Here is a 20,414-nt window from a genome sequence, read left to right as displayed (position 1 = left end):
TTATTTGATACACCCAGTATGCGCCGCTCTGCAAGTATAGGCAAAGTATATACGAAATATTAGTAAGCAACAGAATAAAAAATTAACAGGTACAGAAATCATAAGCATTTTTCATATTTGCCGTTTTTCATTTATACCGACTTAGTGGAGTTTGGCACACTGTGAACAAACAAATAACATTTTTTTTTCTTAAAATCTTAATAGTAATAGAAGAGTCATTGTAAACATTTCAGAGTTGTTTAAAAAACAGTACTCCAATCGGTTGAGTCATTTTTGATTTGTTTCAGTTTGAAAACTAGTTTTACGATTTTTTTAACATATTTTGGTTTAACGACACATACTTTCGGGCTTTATCTTTGATTTTTACAGCACATTACAAATTCTTGTTAGTCTTTGTGCTTGCATAGTATTTATAATTAAAATTTTCAAAAATTGTTTTTTTTATTTTTTTTTTTTCACATGACAGATTTTTCTGACAATATTTTTCTGGCAACACTGCCACTGACTCTTCACGCAGGAGTCGTTTTACAGCTATATTTTCGTTGCTTGTTGTTCTTGTAACTTACATATACCCCTTTCAGGGTACATGTGCATACACACATACATACATACATTCATAAGTACATATGTATTTATAAATATTCATGCCTGGTTTATGAAGCCATGGCGCTACTCATGTCATAGATACATAGATAGTCCTTTTTGTTATGCGTGCCATATGCTTTGCTGTTGCTGTTGTTTTTGTTTTGTTGATAAGCAAGTGTCCAATTAGCGGCAAAAACTTGTGAAATTTTTCTAGCGCCATATGCTGCAAAAGAATTTCTAGTTACAAATATGTATTAGTGGCTAGAAATTTGCTGTGTGTGACTAAAAAAAGCAGAGGGGGTGGTTGTAAGGAGTAATGCTTCTAAACTTTTCGATTATTTTGGGAAAATTCTCAATATTTGCTGCATTTGAGCTTAATGATTCGGCTTGTTCCGCTGACCGTGGTGCAACCCTTCTACATGCTATTCTGCTCGATTATATCGGTTAAGAGGCTCAGTTTGCCAACGCTTTACACTGCTGATGAACAGTCTTTCTACTGCCTGGAAAGTCAGGAAGTCAAAGGAAATCATTGTGCCTGTGAGATATGCAGACTATTGGACGGAGTGCGTTAAGAGTTACTGAGGGCTATGAGAGTTAACCATAATATCGCAGGACAGATATTGGTTGACGGATGCCCGGTGGAATTTGTCGAAAGCTTCTGCTACCTCGGCTGCATCAGCACTGCAGAGGGTGGAGCACAATAAGATGTCAACTGCAGGCTAAACAAAGCAAGGGCGCCATTTGGGCGAATGCATACAGTATGGGGGAGTTCGCAAATCTCCAGGCGCACTAAACTACGAATATTTGGCTCATGCGTTCAGTCCGTATTGTTATACGGAAGCGAAACGTGGTTGGTCTCTAACACCATCACTACAATCCTTCATCATCAAATGCCTCCGCATCATCTGCAGAATATTCTGTCCAAATTCCATCACTAACGACGCACTGTGGAGATTATCGAACGAGGAACCCATTCTTAGGCAAATCAAATGCAGAAAGAGGCAATGGATAGGGCACCCATTGAGTAAACCACCAAATAACATCACGGCAATGGCAATGACAAAAACTGGTGTTCCATATTAATAGTACCAAGTAATATGGAACATCTAATTCTCCTTTATATCTTCTACTATTTTTGTCGCTTTCATCACTCATCAATATTATGAAGGCTCACTCCTCTTTTCCCCCTCTTCAACTCACGTCAAGTCTGCCACCTAACAACTTCTACGCGCCAACTCGTCCGATTACTGGAAAACGCTCACCTACTTCAAGCTTAACTCGAGTTGAGCCGTCTCACGATCCCCAGTTCTTTTCCAGGTTTCCCTCGGCCTGCCAGGCGCTCTTCTTCTCGCTCTGAGTGAGTTACATTCCATTGCCTTCTTCTTTACCGTCTTACTTACGTAAAGTGTAACCAACTCACTTTCATTTCTGTCTTCTAATCCAAGTGTCTAGCGGCTCCATATTTGCTTTTTCGAGCAATTCCTTGTTTGGCATTATTTTTGGCCATAAAATTCGGTTGGCAAAAACTTGTAAGCGACTGGTTATAGCGGTGGTGATTTTCCAGGTAGAGCAAATTCTTACAAGTACTGTATAGCAGCACCGACAGCACATTCGACTTGAAGAGCCAAACCTTTAAACTGGAACTCAGGTTGCCATACAGAGTACAACATCCCGAGTGATCCGCTGGCTTTTTCGATTCGTGCCACCGCCTGGAGCAACTTTACTGGCGAGGTAAGTAAATTCCTCCACTATTTCGATAGGGTTATCTGCAATCTTCATACACCCACCCATCTTATTTGCCACACTCATCATCTTCGTCTTTTAAAAATTGAAAGAATTGAAGAATGCAAAAAATGAAGCGCGGAACGCATTTCCATAAGTTCGGTTAGACGATGTGCCAGGGGGCATATATCGTCAGCATAATCGACTGCAGTTGTTTAGAGGGTTAAGGCTACTTCGAGGACATCTCCTTTTGCTAAGAGAAATAACACGGCGAAAGAATACATCCCTGGAGATCTTCATTCCGAGCTTCGAATGGCTTCGATAACTTACTCGTATGCAGCACATGACATCTAACGCCATCCTATGTAATTTTAATGGGGTGAATAGAGGAACTCAGCTCGCTCAGTCAATAGCTTGATATCACTTTAGTATGAGTTTCAGGACGCAGGAACAACGAGGGTAACGAGAAAGCTTGCTAGGCTAGAATCCTCCTCGAGATCGACCGAAGCGGAACGAGTAGAAGTTCGCTTCAGCTAGATTAAGGCGGAGCTAGAGTGACATTCTTACAACATATAATACATATACATTTATATTTTTATTTTAGAGACTCAATTCCCCTTGCCTTCCTTTCTCTATAATGCAAATTTGTATGCTCAAGAACGTACATCTGTAGTCAATCACATTGGCATCGAAGATGAAAAAATAATTATTCAGTAATACAACACCCGTTTCACACCGCAACATGCTGCATAGTAAACATTAGATATCTCTGTGTCTTACAAATAAAATTATTCACAAATTAAGCACAATGACGTATGTATAATATGTCACGTTTTGTAGTTGTTGTGTGCAATCGGGTGTAATTATGTGTAAAAACGCGACAACGACCTTAACCTTCCGAATGTTGTACAACCTTTCAAATCATATTGTAACCACTAGTAAGGGAAGCAAACAAAAATTGAATGAAGTGAAAAATTAAACAAGACGTGATTTGACAGTCAGAAGAGAGTTGGGTTAAAAATGAACAAAACAGGCGCTTACACGTATTAGGCGCAACAACAACAAATTTCCACTTAAATCAACTTTCACTTTCGCAAGCATACCAACAATAAAGACGAACACACATGTTTATGTGAGTGTGGGGTACAACAACTGAAACAACTTGAAACATCAGTTATTGTTTTGCGATTGACAAATCCTGCCGATTTGACACATTACGAGTGATGCGTTCTTTGTGCGCATTGTTGCATTGTCTGCGTTGTGCGTACGAGTACACGAAGAATGACTTGAATAGTGAAGTGGCAACGAAAAGGTGTGAAAGTTGTGCATTTATGTATGTATGTATGCTTCTGCATATGTTATTCGAGTACATATTAGAAACGAATGATTACGGAAACTAGAAATTATTGCACATTTCACACTCTTTATTGCAAAATGCGGGGTGAGCGCACTAACAAGTTGTCAGTGTAAGAGATATGCACCTACATGTGTAGTTGTATGTATGTACCTATATGACTTATTTAAAAAATTTTCACTAGAATTAATACAGAAACTTATATACAGGGTGGTTCACGCAGCGTTTGGAATTTATTTTAACCTTGGATGCCCGGCTGGGGCCACTCAGCCCGCAAAACGAGCTTAAATGTAAATATGTTAAACAATTTCTACTAGAATTTTCGATTCTAATTTATGGTAATATTTTTTTACTTCATATGGGTGGGCTCACTCAGCCCCCAAAACGTGTTGAAATGTAAATATCTTGGAAAATTTCTACTCGTCTTTGCGATTCTAATTTATAGCCGCATTTTTGTACTCCATGTGGGTGGGGTCACTCAGGCCCCGAAAGTAATTAAATATATATCGGAAATTTTCTATTAAGTTTTACGATTCTAATTTATATCCGCATCTTTCTACTTTCTGTAAAAAAATTGGTTTCAGCCGAACACCACTGGCGCTTGGTGGAGATTCAATGTCAAGCCCAATTCAAAGTCTCGGGTGGGGTCCCTGGTGGCATCATTGCATCGTGACCAATGGCGGATTAAATTTAAATTTTCTTGAACTGTATCTGGATGATTAGCATAACATTTATCCTTAATGGTGACACACAAAAATATTTTAACTCATTATTGCTTCTGCTATGTAAGCTTCTTTTTTTTGAAAATGTATACAAAAATCTAGGCTATAGTTGTTATTGTTATAAGTTGCTTCGCGAGCCTTAAATGTAACTTTTGCCATGCTTGAGATCTACAATGGATATTTGGTTCCACTTGGCTGCTTTGGGATGTTAGTGAATATAAAATTTCTTAGTAATGGCAATATTTTTCTTTGGCATTTTTCTTACTAGCTCAGAAAATTAAAAAAAGGAAATTTTTGACAAATTGCAAGCAGGGGTGGATTAGTTGGAGCGACAAAGAGAATATTGGTCAGTATGCGGCATTATAAATATTATTACGAGGTTTGCCAGAGATAGAGGTATCCACTTATGAGTGAAAAAAGTGCTTTGTATATGAACCAAATCTTTGAACATACTTATACATATTTTTTGTATTTTATTAAAAACAATTTTTTTTCAATAATCTATAGTACAGACTGCCTTGCTGTCTACAAAACAAATATAAAAAAATAAGCCAAATTTGTAAACTAAAATATTAGTATCAAAGCGAATCTATTAAAGGTGGTGAGTTGTGTTTTTTTTTTCGCCGTGTCCATGTGGCTGTCAGCTCAGAATGAAACAAGGCGAATTCATTATTTGGTTTTTAGTTTCTCAATACTTTGCTTTGGCATTTGACAGTCAAACGTACAGAACATTGTTGTTGGTGTAGTGCCACCACCTTCAATAAATGTGTCTTGCAATCAATATAAGTTCAATATTAAGCAACAAAGTTTTCACAAAATTAGATCTTGATAAAGCGAAATCAATCAGGCTGGAATTGGATAATAAATTATAGTATCTAACTGTGCGATCAATGCGTGCATTACTCGCAAATTTGGTCTTAAAGTATTCTAAATAAAAAGGATAAATATTGCGAGGAAGTATTTGTGGAACATTACAGCTACATAGGGTGATCTCGGGGGGGGTTAAACAAAGAACAATCCGTTTTCTTATGTAAAAAAGATAAATTACTTACATTTTTCTCCAAATCTCCTTTTTTAACTCTGCAATATTTTATAAACATTTAGTGATTGCAATTTCTTCTCACCTGCTAAAGCACTTCAATTACTTCAACTTTCTTCTATGCTGAGAAAAAAAAATCAAATTCTTATCACTTACCATTTTCGAGATATGATCTTTTCCACAAACATGCTTTATGAGCTTCCAGCTTCGCGGCAGCCAATTGAAACCATCGTTTCGGATATGTTCATGGCTCGGTGTTTTATGATTATTTAAATACCCATTAGTCATTAATGGGTTAATTCAGTTAAATCGCAGTTTCCACACAGCAAATTGGCATTATCGTCTCGTCTTTTCGAAGACAGTACGCAGAACATCGGATATTAAGTTGGTTGTGTGTCACGTAGAGTCGTCCTGTTCAAGCCAAATGTCGTCTCTGTAATCCTCTTTAATATGTGAAAACAAAAACTCTGTTATCATCATCATAAAGTTCATCATTTCCTTTATCTACCATTGCAGCATAGCGCCTCTTTTTGTGGCACCTCCAAATCCGATGTGCAGGCTGCTGAAGCAGGAGCATTTCTCCATCCACGATTACCCCGTGGAGACTTTCCAATCTTGACCTTTTGATCCATGTTTATCCAAATTGATCGATTTCCCGCGATAGTTAGAGAGTTTAGTATTAAATATCGTTCGTTAATGACTAAACACATCCCGGAAGCCTGTGGATGCTACTGTTGGCTTACTAGGAGCTCCTCCGTTACCGTGCCTACAACATGAGCCTACCGAATCATTTAGGGACTAGCTATGCTAGATTGAAGAATCATAGGCACCCAGGAGTTATGAGGAGTTCACCAAAATCCTCTCTGAGACTCAACCCTCCTAGCCGCTGAACGCTTTTCGCTGCTAACCTTCATAACTAAAGGCCTTTACCTATGCGCAACTTGGGACTTGTGAGATTCGGCCTTCGCAAAATATCCCTATTTCCGGAATCCGGATAAAACTCGTAGTGGATGCATCGACTGCTCCATCATAACATTTGGATATTTATGACTCTCGATTGCGACATGTGAGATTCATCTGAAAAGAGATATTTTGACGAAAATGTTTATCTTCTTCTAGAAAACATTTTCTTAATATATCCCAATTTTGTGCCAGCGAGAAACGAATCACTGTTTTAATATCTAACCATAAACTAACACGAATGAAATTCTAGCTATCAAAATCAAAAACTCTAAATGGACCCCCTGTATGTACATAGGCACATACATGTACACATTTCTAAGTGCATGCGCATTCTGTCGACAGTCGATTGTGACCGAATCTATGTGTATGGAACTCCTTTGTTGAATTACCTGTGCGGTTTAAGCCTGTCTAAGCCTTTACGTGAAAATATGACAAACACAACAAAATGTGAATTGTGTGGTGTCACTGCCTTTTGTTGGCTTTTGTACTGGCAATGCTTGCCTCTGTTTTGTACTATTTATTGTAGATCACAAGGATTGCATGCATTTTCCCAGGATTAGAAGGTGTTTATGTAAGCAAAAACGTCCACACAAACACTTTAAGTCCTTCAATAGCATTCAATTCCATTGAGCCGTTTCATTGACTTCGATCGGCCTATGTTGTCTCTACAGCGTATTTCTATGTAGTGATAAGGCAATTTTACGCAAAATTAGGGCGACAGAGAATTATACCAGGAAAAGTGCATTTACATTTATAAATATACATACATATAATACATAAACACAAACTTACATAACTTACATACAGATTCACTATACCTATATTCTAAAAGTTAGCCATGTCGATAACAACAAATGAAAAAAAATATTTTTTTACTCAGAAACGCCATTGGAGTTCCAGTTTTATTCAATTCGTTGGAAATGCTCAGCATTTCATTCATAAAAAGTTTAAAATTATAAACATTTCTTTATGGCCATAAAGTAAACAACGCCACGCAAGTGTCGAACAGTGTTAATAACAACAAGAGTGAACTGGGTAAGAGCAACTATTGTATCAAGTGCAGAAAAACTCGTACTGCATAAATATAAATAAATATTTTCATTCAAAAATATACATTTGTACTCGAACACCACACAGAAATTGACTGCGCTACAGAAGTAGAGTAAAAAATGTAAGACTTTTTAATTTATATATTTTAATTAATTTTTTAATTACTTTCCTTTTATTTGAATTTGTTAAAAAATCATATTTTTATAACATATTCGGATAATTAAATGCTTAAAAGTTTGCTCACTTGTGGCATTAGAGCGTTAACTTTCCCTTGCAAAAGGTTGCTTTTAAGAAGGGTTGAGGAAGTAAAAAAAATAAATCTCTTTTAGCAAAATAGTGCGAGTAGTTTAAAAAATAAATTAAAACTGATATTTGGATCTGAATAGTATATTTTATGACCAACTTAAATCTATTTCATATACTAACGGGACAACTTTCGTTGGACACTCACTTTCCGGACTGCGTCAGTGTGAGTGAGGACAGTGAAGACACTGAAGACATCCGGTTCTTGATGTCTACACGCAGGGAACTCTCCTTTTGGTGATAAAATATTTACAGTGAATAAAACTAAATGGGCGATATCCACCTTCAGTCCATTTAAATCACCAGGCGTTGATAACATACAGTCGTGTCTACTACAGCAAGGGGTGAATGTATTAGCACCGAATAAGCCTGGAATTAGGCATAGTGCCGAAAAATTAGAGTAAAGCTAGGGTAGCTTGCATTCAAAAAGCAGGCAAAAAGGCTTACCACACGCCAAAAGCCTTTCAACCCATAAGCTTAACTTCTCTCCAGCTCAACGCTATGGAAAAAATAATTGATCAATATATTACAGACGCTTAGGGATTCGCCTCTCCATGTTGAACAATGCGCTTACCATTCAGGCAAGTCGACTGAAACTGCCATACATAGCCCTACGACCAAGATCAAAGAGGTGATGGCTGGTATCGTTAGGAAGGAAATAGATAGACTAAACATAACATGCGTTCTCAATATTCTGAGGAATAGAACGACAATCTTTGAAACTGGGCCAAAAAGATTATGTGTCAAGTCAAACAAAGTATGCCCCCAAGGAGGCGTTTTAACTCCGCTCCTTTGGCTATTGATCATTGACGAGCTCCTACAAACTCTCGATGATCTCGGATACGAGGTTTAGGGTTTTGCTGATGATCTAATCATCATGGTTAGTGGCAAATTCGACTCTACTAGCTCTCGACATTATGCAAAACTGGTGTCGGGAGAAAGGACTTTCGTTAAATCCGAACAAAACTTGTGTGGTACCCTTCACCCGAAGAAGGAAATTAAGTCTAGAGGCCCTTAAACTAAGGGACGCCGACTTAACTCTATCTGGGCACATGCAATATCTGGGATGAATCCTTAATAAAACCTTGACCTGGAAAAATCACTTATCGTATAGGACAAAAAAAGCCTTGAGAGGGGGATTGCAGCCAAAGATGATGGCATGGTCTTATAAGTAATAGTGCCAATGATCACCTATGCCTCTCTGGTATGGTAGTCAAAAGCAGACCAAACTAAGACTGAGATAACACTTATAAATAAATATACAGAATAGCCTGTCTGAGCGGAACGGGAGCAATGCGAATCTGCCCCACAGCGGCTTTAGTGGTGGTCACTGAACTTATTCCATTCTATTTGTAGCCAAAAGGACGGCAGTCAGTGCAGCTCTAAGGCTTCATAATCTATTCCATCTCAAAGAAGGTAATCTTACAGGACATATAAGAGTTCTGGATTCACTCCTGAACTCTCCGTGCCTGACCGTCCACGACAAGATGTTTAAGGAAACTATAATTCTCAAAGAAATTCAAAGTGGTCATTAGGGTGGAGAAACAATGAAATATCCTTAAAACAGGGCACACACGTGTGGTTTACTGATGGGGGGGCAAAATGGAGAACGGTAGTGCCGGGGCTGGAATTGTCGGACCGCATTTCAAAAAAAACAATTGCAATGGGAAAAACCACTTCCATTCCGTTCCAGGCGGAGGTCCACGCCTAAAAGCTTTATGCCACAGAATGTCTACGGAGTGGCACGCGCGGTGCCAATATTAAAATTCTCTCAGACAGTCAAGCAACTCTAAATCGCTGGATAGCTTCTCATTCCAATTAAGGTTGATCTGGGAATGTTTTAAAATCCTCAACACCCTCGCATCAAGAAACTTTGTTACCTTGATGTGGGCTCCGGGACATGAGGGGCACGAAGGGAATGATATTGCGGACACTTTAGCGAAAAAGGGGGCAAACACTCCCGTCATAGCCCGATGGGGCTCTCCAGTAATCAATTAGGCCTCGTTGTTCCTGCTCACGCTGAAAGACATTTTTGAAGCTGTTATTTACCCCGCAAAAGGTTCAGGACCTATGAAGTTCTAATTGTTGGAGCATCCACCGTATTCACCAGATTTGGCCCCTAGTGACTTTAATCTGTTTCCAGACCTAAAAAAAATTCATGCGTGGAAAGCGTTTTTCATCCAATGATGAGGTCATTACAGTTGTAGACGCGTATTTTGCAGTCATTCCAGATTCTCTCTTCCGGTATGGAATTCATAAATTAGAATTCCGTTAGAAGAAGTGTACTGATGTTCAGGGAGACTATACTGAATAATAAAATAAATTGAATTGAGTTTTTCTTATAGAACTGCAGAACTTATTGAACAACCTAGTATATATGTAAATATTACCACAGCAGAAAATGAATTATTTCATAGAAGAAGCGGATTCATCATAAATTTAATTGACTAAAAACAAACTTTGACCCTCACGATTATTCTTACATTACTAACTACATGAAAAACTACCTGAACTTAGTTAAATGAATTAGTATTTTATTTAGCACTCTTATCATGTCATTCATGTCTTATCTCGTATTTTTTGATGTCACCATTTCGAGCTACTACATAACTGAATAGATTCGGTAGCCTTGCGACAGTGCTTCGTACTCTTTACGTACTCACACTTTCTAATATAAAATTTGCCATGGCACTTTCTTTAGTTCCATGGATATTATTTCTAGAAGCTCAGTAGTGCTGAACAGCCCCAACATTGGAACATTTTTCAGAGTGAGGTGGCTGATTTCTTTTTTAACAACTGTATATGACCAATGTATTATATAATTGGACTCGGCCGAATGTTCCTTTATAGTCGTAAATAACAACTGTGGCCTGCCGTGCGCGTTTCTGTGTATTGTGTGTGCAATCACGTGATTAGGATAGTATGCTCTTAAGTCAGATGAATCAAACTGCGTTCTCAATTTATGGACAAGCTCGTGAGGAGCAAAAATGAGAGAATACAAGATTGCGCCCATCAGAGAGGCGCGATGTCGTACTGCCACAGTTGGGCGAGAGAAATGTGAATGTGCGAACAAGAGTGCGAGAAGAAGAAATTACACACAACACACGAGTAATTGCACAAATGAAATGTCAAACACACAGCAATTCCGTCGAATTTGCTGAGAGCAAAGTAGCGGTACTAAGATCAGTGTCAGCACTCTTTATTTTCCCTAACTAATTTATCATCATCATCATCATTTGGCGCTACAGCTCTGTGTGAGTTATGGCTTGCTGCACAAAATGTCTGCATTCGTCTTGGATCCTTGGTTGATTGCTTCCGGTGATTGACTTTGAGTTTTCCCATTTCGTCTTCTACTTCGTCAATTCATCTTGTTCTTGGTATGCCTCTTGCTTTCGTTGCAAAAGTTTTAGCGTCAAGTATTCTTTGTTGAGCTCTTGTGGGGTCCACTCTCATGGTATGGCCTAGCTGTCTTAGTCTTTGAGCTTTGATGAGCCTCACAACATTTGCTCCTCTTATAAATTGTTCCAGTTCATGTTTCCATTTCATACGCCACTCGCCAATGTCTTTGACTGCACCGAAGATTAGCCTCAAAAATTAGTTCTCGAATATTTGGAGTTTGTTTTTGGCTTTTTCACTTATTGCACAAGACTCCAATCCGTGACAAAGAACGGGCCGGACTATGGATATATACACCGAAATTTTGCAAGGTCTGTTCAACAGCTTCGATTTAAAAAGTTTATTAAGTGAGTAGAATGCTTTATATGCTGGTAGTATTCTCTCGTCTATTGTAATGCTTCTTGCGTTGTCGTGGCTTAGTTTAAACCACAAATTTGATTGTACCTATGTAACATGTTTGTTCTATGGCGCCATCTTTTTAATGGGTTAATGCCTTGGCAGTTACGTCCCTAGCAGATTTCCAGTGAAAACTTGGTGACATCCGATTCATTGGAAGCGAAGTTATTGCATCTAAAGTGTCAGTATGATTGTGTCATCGGTACAAAAATGAGTTTCGAACAAAGAGCTGATATCAAATTTTATTTTAAAATCGGTAAAATGTTTACCGAAACATTTGAATTGATGAAAAAGGTGTATGGCAATGATTGTCTATCTCGTTCCAGAGTTCATGAGTAGTTCACACGTTTCAGAGATGGTTGTGAGGAGATAAATGACAATGAAAATCAGTAATCATCGAAAACTCCATCGAAATTGTTCCGAAATGTATCAAAAATGGCCGGAATTCATCGTTGAAATTCATTGAATCGGAGTTATCTCCAAAATATCGATTTATCGCATTTTAACTGATAATGTGAGTTTACGAAAGGTCTGTGCACGTTTCATTCCGCTCAAGCTAACTGAAGACCAACAATTGCTCAGAATTCAACTTTCGAAAGACCTCATTAAAGAGGCGCGAAAAGACGAGAATTCCTTTACAACCTGGTGTTTGCAACATGAACCTGAAACTAAGCGTCAAAGTGCCGAATGGAAGGCCCCAGACGAGTCTCCACCCATAAAATCGCTTTTGGAGAAGTCAAAAATGAAGTCGATGCTCATTTGTTTTTACAATTCCAAGGAAATCGTCCATAAGGAGTTCGTGCCAACGGACCAAACCGTCAATGCAATTTTCTATCTTGGCGTTTTGAAGCGTTTGTTGCATCGCAATCGTCGAATTCGCCCTGAATACCGCGAAGGAGGAAGCTGGCACTTATTGCATGATAATGCACCATCTCATCGATCCACTCTTATGACTGAGTTTTTGACTAGAAATCGCATTTTAACCATCAGTCACTCACCGCATTCGCCTGATATGGCTCCCTGTGACTTCTACCTATTGGGGAAATTACATTTGGCCATGAAAGAAATACGTTTTCCGTCCGTAGAGGTCATCCAAAAGGCTTCTACCGATATCCTGAAGAACATTCTGGTCAATGGCCTGGAACACTCTTTCGAAAAGCTTTTATATTGCGAAAAACAGTGTATTGAGGTCAAAGGAGACTATTTTGAATAAATAAACTTGAAGTTAACAGAACAAAGCTTCTGTCGTTTCTATTTTAGCTTAGTTTTGTTTATTTTGGACTTCACCTTGTTTATATATATTTTTCCCCTACCTAATTCTCAATCCAATTTTACCAGTCACTTCTTCAATATAACCCATTTACCCTTTCAAGATACAAAGAACGTAAAAAGGCAAGAAACTACAGGTTTCGCACCTTTCTGCTGCCTAGAATCACCTAATTTATTTTACCACTCAAAAAACTCAATTGAGATTACAATATGATTTCTATTTGTTAATCATCTGGCAATGCAGGAAAATTGTGAAATCGAGCATAGCATCGAAACTCTCGATTTCTATGGTGGTCTGGAGGAATGAACTTGAAGACAAAAATTATTGTTTTCATAACAAAACATTTAATTTAAATATTTTTTTAAATATGTATGTATATGTAAATCTAAACAAGCATACATTTTTATTGTGTTACATACATCTGAACATATATATCTACATTTTAAAATCAAGAATGCAGTGTTTGGGGTTTGCATGAAATGGACACCGGCGAGACAGTGAATGAAGATACAAACATAATTGCTGCAATAAGCATAACAGTAAAAGCAGTAAAATTAATACAATTATACACATACATACTCGTATGTATACCTATATAAATATACATGTACATATACATATATATTTGTGCGATACAGCTACATGCATACGTAACAGTGTCGCTTGTATGTGTTGGTATGTAATATGAAAACGTTAAGCCACAGCACTGGCAGGAGTGTGGGAACCATGAAATAAGCAGAAAACATTTTTGTTTAATTATAATAATAAAATAATAATACAAAACTACGAATTGCAAAAAATTGAGTTAAAAAATAAATACATTTCTTTATTTGTATAGGCGCATGTCCTGTATATGCTTGTGTATTTAAATTTTGTTTTGTATTGTTGCATTTTCGCCTGACCCAGCTGATTTGGCTTCACACCACACTTTATCTTTACGACCTTATTTTACTTTTAAATTCGATTTAAAACGCAATTTTCATTGGTAATACCCTTCTGCTTTTTTATTATTAACGCTTACAAGCGTGCCCATTTACTGTGTAACACAGTTACGAAATGCGAAAACCATGACATTGACATTAGTTCATCGAATGATTGGAAATGCGGGAGTTTATTGTAGTCGCGAAATATAATCCCGAAATATAGTCCCGAAATTTCGGGACTGTTACCAATATTCCTGTATTCGGCAGTTAAATAAGCTCTTCTAGTTTCGAGATTCTCGACCTGTCAACACCATAGGATTTACATGCACGTAGAGATAAAGGGTGAACAGATTGAAGGTACTTTTTCCAAAAGAGTTTATTTTTAAAGATCACGCGTGACTACTGTCGAGTTTGAAGGCAGTGCTAGGGGGAAATCTATCCAGAAGTTGGCACCTCTGTCTTCACTGACGGTTCCTAGATGGAATCGTGAGTCGAGCAGGGGTTTTCTCTAAATCTGCCAATTTACGTATCTCCTTTAAACTGTCGAATACTGCTAATATTTTTCAAGCATAAGTCTTTGCGAGGGAGATATTAACATTTCCTCCGATAGTCAAGCCGCGATCAAGACTCTGACGACGCCATGGTGCAGAACGAAAGTAGTAAACTCCTGTGCGGAGGAGATGAAATCTCTTGGGGGTGCAGGGACCATTTCTCTAATTTGGGTTCCAGGACATAGGAACATAGGGGGGAATGGAATTGCTGATGAGCTTGCCAGGAAGGGGATTGAATTGGCCTCAGAGACCTCCGGCGCAGACATTGGCATCCCCCTGACAGTTGTTAAAGGGGAACTGCACAAATTGTTTCTCAGGGAAGCGCATAAAAGATAGAGCTCCATTTCTTCATGTGGTATTTCGAAAACCCTCTGGCCCCAGTATAATATTCGGAGGACTCAGAAAGTCCTTTGGACTCCACGCCATTCAATTTCCAAACTCGTAGCTGTGTTTACCGGTCACTGGGCGATAGACACACATGCGAAAAAACTAGGGTTACCATTTAACCCACATTGCAGAAGCTTTGGAGGCCTTTCAGAGAAGAAGACTTTTGAGCACTTTCTCTGTAAATGACCGGGTTTGGCAGCTAGACGACTAAGGTCACTGGGCGCTCCTTTCTTCGACAGCCTGGGGCAGTGCGCCAACCTAAATCCAATCAATCTCATCTATTATAGCAACAGCTCTGGCTGGCCGCAGATATCTGCCTGTTGAAGGTCGCATAATGGTATCAAAATGGCGCTTCAATGCTATTTGATAAATGCCAGACTGGCACTTCGAACTAAATACATAATTTTTTCCAGTATTTATTGGCATTTCATCCCGCAAAGGTCTTGGTTTGAAGCCGGCCGATCTTCCAAAGTGTCATAATTTCAGTCGTTGGGCTCTTGAAAAACTCGCCGAAGATCTGGCTTAGGCTACGTCAATAAGCAAGTTTGCCGTATTTACGTATGTGGAGTGAAGATCAACCCGGTGCCATTCAAAAACAGCCATTAAATCCATTGAAAGCAACCGTTTGTGACGGCCTATGGCTGGAGGAATTATCGGCACATTTTTTGTTCAACGCTATCGAATTGAGATAAACGATTTTATAATGTCGGAAATTGAAGCCCGTGATCTTCACAATGTTTTATTTCCAACGTCGTCGTTTCGATGAGCAATTTATCTCTCGTCTCGGGCCAGGGGATTGGCCCCAAGATCGTGTGATATCACACCTTTCGACTTTTATTTGTGGGGGTATATGAGATCTAAGTGCTTTGTGGATAAACGAATTTCGATTGAGGTATTGGAAGCCAACATTACTAAAGTTATTCACGAGATACTGACCAAAGTCCTTCAGCGAGTCGCGAGTAATTCAAAATTGGTGTTTACGGATGGCCGAATTACGGCGCAGTCGGGGCCAACATTTGAAAGAGATTATCTTTAAAAACTAAATGTCATTAATGGTTTTACACAAAAATAAGAATGATTGCCCAATTAATTTGAATTTTCGTTCTCTTAATTTTTTTTTGAATTTGATACCTCTAAATTGATCACCCTTTACTACCACGCAAAAAATTAATTGTTTTTTTTTAATGTTGCCTTTATAGCTATAGTAGTTGCCATAGTAGTAAAAAGTCGAGGAGGAATAAGTTTGTTATTTTTTTACTTTGAAATACTAAAACAACTTCCGTATATTTAATAAAGTGTTAATCCTATTAACTGACATGCGTGTTGCATTTGCGGTCAATTTGTCTCGTCGAATTTCATTAAACTTATAAATAGTGCACACATCTTTAATCTCAGGCATCCAGCCAATTAGGCTACGGCAGGAATTAAATACATTTGAAGGGGTGTTGCTAGTAGTGATAAAAATTGGTAAAAAGGGATGAAAGTATGCAACTAAAAATAACGGTTCGAGGGTGAACTACTTATGTACGCAAATCTGACTCAAATACAAACAATAACTGCAGCTCTTTTTTTCGAAAGAAATGTCTTCATAGTTTAAGCATTGCATTATCCGGGCTAATATTATTTATTGGAAATTTCGGTTTAAAAGTAAGAAAATAATATTTTTTCCTTACACGCGTACACACATATCTATGTGTGTATCTAATATTTGTGTGCGTGTGCATGCATATTTCCTACTTTTCTTAACCTCCAAGTTTTAATACCTCTTAAGCGGCTTAACTGCTTACAGCCGTTTGCATCCAACAAGGCCAGCGAACAGGTACCCACCCAACTAGTTGTTGCGTAAGTGCTGGGCAATCCAAAAGCCAAATACAGAACTATTCAACTAAACTATTTGGGTATATCCGTATGCACTTTTTCAGTCATTTTTATGAACTCTTAATCCTCATAATCGCCTTCATAATCATCCATAATTTGAGTACTTCAATATTGTCTATGCTCCATAAATTTCTTTCACTACAGTTAGCGAGTCGTAAGTCCGTGCGCGATGATCTTTTTATTCCCTGACAAATTTCTGTGAGTGTTTTTTTTTTTTTTTTTGTTGTACATCCTACTAAAGTATTTTCACGTGCATGGAGACATTTCATTTGTTTTTGGTTTTTGTTTTCAACCCTACAACACCTTTTATTGTCACCTTTTCGTTGAATGCAATGTCACATAGGTTTTCAGTAGCACTTCATGGCTGCGCTTTGTTTTCTATTTCTGCTGTTGTTGTTGTTATCTTTCATTCACTCTCTGTTGCAGCATTTTTTGTGATCTTTCAAATTCGTCAGGCTAAATGAAACGAACAAAAAAGAAAAATCAGAGCAAAAAATTCCTTAATTGAAATTTGATGCCATTAAGTTGTAGCGCCCAAGCAACCAGCCAACCAATGATGAGGCACCCGGCTGTAATGTTTTTTGTAGTGTGAAGAATCACATAGACGTGAAGAATTGCGTCTATGACGTTAGTAGTACCCACTCTTGTTGTTGTTGTTGTTTGTAGCTCAAGTTGCAAATGTCAGCAATTGTCATAGTATGGCATGCCAACGTAGCGTCACGGTGATTTAAAGTGGTGATAGATGGAATAGAACAGGATAGTTGGAATGTTTTTGCACAACATACATATTTCTGCTAGTTAGAGAATTCAATTGATTTCGAGGAGCAAACAAATTTTAACAATGCACATAATTAGCAAAAATACTCACTTTAATATGCGTTTAATATGGAGATAGTTGGTGCTATTTGCCGGCACAAATACATACTGAAAAATACTTAAATTTGAGATTTAAATAAAAAAATTAATAAAGAAGAAGGCAATACGTGGCATCTTCTTTCTTTTTTTCTATTATTTTTTGCTTCGAAAAATCGAAATACCTTAAAAATACTTAAAACGAGAAAATTATGTAAATATTGTACTTTTATGTTGAGTTTTGGCGCTGCCCTCAGTCCAATGTCTACAGCACGGAAAACTTTAGATGCATTCTACGTCACTATGTTCTTAATTCAGTTCAGTTAGTCTCAGCGTAGCATTAGCTTGAAACAGTCATTTAGTAACTAAAACATATTTGAGCACTAAAAGGCGTCATATCGCCAGCAACGAGAGCAAGCGTCTACGTCGCATTCCGATGAAATCCGACTAAACGGGAAGCTTCATGTAATACCAAAAGGCCCAAAAAACGGATTGCAAGGTTTGTTGTGACCGCAACCGCCTCGAGGTACGCGGAAATTTTGTATTACTGTGATAGGTTAGGTTAAGTTTTTGTGGCAGTCGGTTTAGAGCAGCCAACTCACTTGTACTCACTCCTATCTCATCTACTCACCATGTAGGTCCGTTGTGTTACCACTGTGTTACAGGAACCTCAGCGTTTATTTGTGATGGAACCATTTAGATGCTCTTATGAAGCCAGCCAAGGACCGTTGACACAAGCCATGACCTTTAAGATTTTCTCTCTTGAGAGGTTGAGCAATTCTTCTGACCTTTTCTTATCTATTTGCGGCCAAATTAGCCTGGTTGTAATACAAGTGTTTTCTTCTCTCAATGACCTATATTAGTCTTGGAAAATATTATTTGTTATCCTTAATTTGTAACTTGCCACAGGAATTCCAATATTGCCTCTGTTTTAAAGCAGTGAAAGATTAGTACCCTTTCTGGCTGGTTCATCGGCCTTGCAATTTCCTTCAATATTTCTATGTCCCGGAACTCATATAAGACTTACCTTTAAGACGCTGCTAATATTATTTAGAGCTGCCAGGCATTCCTGAGCAACCTTTGATTGATTTGAGCAACTTCATCGATTGATTTGACGGCCGCCTGTGATGGCTGTGTCCTGATAAATCTAGGATGCGCTAAATATCACACCAAAACTTATCACACCAAAACTAATTACAGAGTGTAATATTCAGCAAAGTTTGTTGTTTTCGACATATAAATGAATAAACTGGTAAAATTGTAGTACTTGTTTGTTCATAAATGTTTCTAAAGTACCTGTAAATTGTTTACCTATTTGATCGAAATCGTCCCGAGTTGCTGGTTCTCGAGCGCACAGGGTTAATCTATTTTGCCTAGTCTATAAGAAATACTACATTTCTAGATTATTGATAATTAAAATAAAAAATAAAAAAATCGATCCTTCCTCCAGTGTGGTTTCAACAATATGGCGCCACGTCGCAATGGCCAGAGAGAACATGCCGATATCTGCCTTCCTTAACAAACTGATTTCGGTGGCATATCCCAGCCACTCCCCCGGCGGCCGCCACAGCCGAATGGATTGGTGCGTGACTGCCATTCGGAATTCACATAGAGAACGTAGGTTCGAATCTCGGTGAAAACACCAAAATTAAGAAAAACATTTTTCTAACAGCGGTTGCCCCACGGCAGGCGATGGCAAACCTCCGAGTGTATTTCTGCCATGAAAAAGCTCCTCATAAAAATATCTGCCGTTCGGAGTTGGCTTGATACTGTAGGTCCCTCCATTTGTGGAACAATATGAAGACGCACACCACAAATAGGTGGAGGAGCTCGGCCAAACACCCAAAAAGGGTGTACGCGCCAATTATATATATATATCCCAGCCACTCAGATCGCCTGATTTTATACATATGGCTTTCTTCTGTAGGGGTGCCTCAATAGCAACAGCTTTGAAACCATCCAAAGCTATAAAAACCCAGCGATCACCTCAGCACTAAAAAATATCGTAAGAAAGATTAATGGCATTCTTTAGCGAATGGCATGGAGTACGAAGGCCAGTTTCCAAGAGTGTAGCCGACGTAACGGTCAAAATTTAGTGGAAATAAAAAACAAAATAGGCACTTGTCTTCTTTGTAATAGTTATTGAAACTAAATTTTATCATTCGAAATAATTTTTTAATTTAGCTTTTAATTCCTAATTCTGCCACCGGACAAACTGTATGTATGTATTGGGTTAGGGGAATAAGTTCATAGCGTTTTTACCGAAGACTTTTATTTAAACAAAAAAACAATAATTATATCAATAAGTTAATCAATTATATATTCGCCGTTGCTATTTACAACCTCTTCCCACCTCTCGACCGATTTGTTGATGTCGTTCCGCCAAAAACAAAGTTTTAAGGACCTCTTTGTTATCGAAGGTAACGCCCTACATATGGTTTGACAGGGAGCGGAAAAAATGGTAATCAATCGGTGCAAGGGCAAGGTCCGGAGAATGCGGCGGATACTGAAGAGCCTCCCATTCGAGCTCTTAGAGTACGGCTTTGACGACTTGTGCAACATGGTGCCTCGGTTTATCGTGAAGGAGTATGGTTTGACCCAGTTGATCAAGTATTTTCAGTCGAATAGCCTCATTCATGCGGTGTAGCTACGATGTGTAGAGATCTTTGTTGACCTTTAACATTCCTTTCGAGCGGTCACTGGGTAATAACTATAGAGCTCCTTGTTGACCGTGTCTTTCTTCCCGCGCATTTCCCAGTGCACCATGCCCTTCTATGCCCACCAAACACATATCATGATCTTCTTTGGATGAAGATCCAGCTTGACTCTCCGCTTTGGCGCATCTCCTGAAACCACCCACTCCTTTCTTTGCTTCCTATTGATGTATAGTCACCATTTCTCATCTCCCGTGACGGTTCGGTACAAACAGCGCGGTTTATGAACGCATGTTGCTCGACGGCGGGCGACATGCTGAGAAGCAATTTGAAAGCGACATTCTTTTTTTTCGATGAGCTCGTGAGGCA

This window comes from Anastrepha ludens, chromosome 4 (genome assembly GCF_028408465.1).
Source record: "Anastrepha ludens isolate Willacy chromosome 4, idAnaLude1.1, whole genome shotgun sequence".
Classification (NCBI taxonomy): Eukaryota; Metazoa; Arthropoda; class Insecta; order Diptera; family Tephritidae; genus Anastrepha; species Anastrepha ludens.
The sequence above is the reverse complement of the archived record's forward strand: the minus strand, read 5'-3'. Positions refer to the sequence as shown.